General features: G+C 33.4%; 1 pseudogene; it reads right to left on the reverse strand.

Annotated features, from left to right (window-relative positions):
* The window catches only part of LOC105542927, a 26,208-nt pseudogene that overhangs the window by 1,273 nt on the left and 22,490 nt on the right, over positions 1–2,445 (reverse strand).

A 2,445-nucleotide genomic window follows, 5' to 3' on the forward strand; every position in this document is an offset into this window, starting at 1 on the left:
ACCATGTTGGCCAGGCTGGTCTTGAACTCCTGACCTCAGGTGATCCACCCGCCTCAGCCTCCCAAAGTGCTGGGATTATAGGCATGAGCCACCGCGTCCAGCTGGTTTTTTTGATGTCATACTTGGGTCATGGTCTTGTATAGCAGAAGCCAGTCTAGGATGGTATGATTCAATTTCTGTCTCCAGCATTTCTTTGTCTTGTTTTTCCCTCAATTTAGAAGGGAGCATTGTGTTCTCAGCTGTCAGAACTTTAAGCTGCCCACTATACTGAGATGCCCTTTTTGTTAATGTTTTTTCAATTTTAGGATCATTTGAAGTTAGGCATTCTTTTCTTTTAAAATATTAATGTCCTCAGAGTATTTATTTTCCTTCTCCTCCTGTTGATGTTTCAGTGTGTCTGTTTCCAGTTTTAGCTAGCAATTTCCTTTTCCAACATGCAGTTTTCATGTAAGATCATTTTCATTTTCGTAAGTATAAAAAACCTAAATAAAACAAAATAAACTTTTAGCTAGCACTCAAAAAATGACATATCATAGTTCCTCTGAAATTAAAAAATAACTTGTATATTTATACAATGAAAGGGTTTCCATATGTAGGTATCAGCTGAAGAACCATTGAATCAAAACATCAAATGCTACAGAGCATAAATTCCCCAAAGTTTAAACATTTATTTGAAAACAGTGAATTCATAAAAGTAAAAATAAACGACTAGAGAATTTTTAAGAGCCTCAGAATTGAAAAACATTTTCCCTGAATTACAACAAACTCAAAAGCATAAAACAAAAGACTAATCAATTTGGCTACATACGCAAATTGGGTTTACACTCTGATGTCTAACCTATATAAGACCCCGTACTAAGAGCCTTAGTGCTGCATATATTTAGACAGATAAAATTTCCTGAAGCTCTTTCAGTTCCTTTTTCCTGAGAATATTCTATAGATATTCTATTTAAAAAAAAATAGGGTTAATTTTAAGAATTATATTTATGAATGTTTGATAAGTTGGGTCACTGTAACAAGCACTTTTAGTTATCATAATTCTGAAAGGAAAAGATTAAAAATATAAACAAGTTGTAGGATTTTCTCCAGGTCTTCTGAGTCTACATCCAGTACTTCTCCACCAAACCCAGTTAATTCTACTAGATAAATATATACATATAAAAGAAGTCTCTTATTTCAAAACAAAAGTGATAAAAAAGATAAAATTTAGAGAACCCTACTCAGAAAAACATGAGCTTATTTACTATGGCAATAACTTTTGTTTCCTCTTGATAATGTTTGAGTCAGTATTAAATGTTAACTAGGAAAAATACACTAAACTATGTTGCTAGGAAAAAAATACTTACCAATAAATTATCACTAAGCATATGGTAGGGATTCTTGTTGTTTTCAAAAGCTCTTTGTATTGAAATAAGATGCTGCTTGGATACCATAATTTGTAATAAATAACAGTAGCTACAAATGTAATAGTTAATTTTAAGACAACATTTTTTGTTTGATTTAGACCTGAATAATACATACAAAATCAAAGGGATATTAAAAGTAGTATTAGTAAATTTAAAGTAAATTAATCACTTTTAATTAGAAAGTTAAAAGTAATATTAGTAACAAAAACAAGATGGTACTGGTACCAAAACAGAGATATAGACAAATGGAACAGAACAGAGACCTCAGAAATAACACCACACATCTACAACCACCTGATCTTTGACAAACCTGACAAAAACAAGCAATGGGGAAAGGATTCCCTATTTAATAAACAGGGTTGGGCAAACTGGCTAGCCATATGCAGAGAGCTTAAACTAGATCCCTTCCTTACACCTTATACAAAAATTAACTCAAGATGGATTAAAGACTTAAACGTAAGACCTAAAACCATAAAATCCCTAAAAGAAAACCTAGATAACACCATTCAGGACATAGGCATGGGCAAAAACTTCATGACTAAAACACCAAAAGCAATGGCAACAAAAGCCAAAATAGGCAAATGAGATCTCAATAAACTAAAGAGCTTCTGCACAGCTAAAGAAACTATCATCAGAGTGAACAGGCAACCTACAGAACGGGAGAGCATTTCTGCAATCTATCCATCTGAGAAAGGGCTAATATCCAGAATCTACAAAGAACTTAAACAAATTCATGAGAAAAAACAACCCCATCAAAAAGTAGACAAAGGATATGAACAGACACTTCTCAAAAGAAGACATTTATGCAGCCAACAAACGTATGAAAAAGTGCTCATCATCACTGGTCATTAGAGAAATGCAAATCAAAACCACAATGAGATACCATCTCACGCCAGTTAGAATGGTGATCATTAAAAAGTCAGGAAACAACAGATGCTGGAGAGGATGTGGAGAAATAGGAACGTTTTTACATTGTTGGTGGGAGTGTAAATTAGTTCAACCATTGTGGAAGACAGTGAGGTGATTCTTTAAGGATCTA

Source organism: Mandrillus leucophaeus, unplaced genomic scaffold, assembly GCF_000951045.1.
Source record: "Mandrillus leucophaeus isolate KB7577 unplaced genomic scaffold, Mleu.le_1.0 Scaffold270, whole genome shotgun sequence".
In the NCBI taxonomy this organism is placed as follows: domain Eukaryota; kingdom Metazoa; phylum Chordata; class Mammalia; order Primates; family Cercopithecidae; genus Mandrillus; species Mandrillus leucophaeus.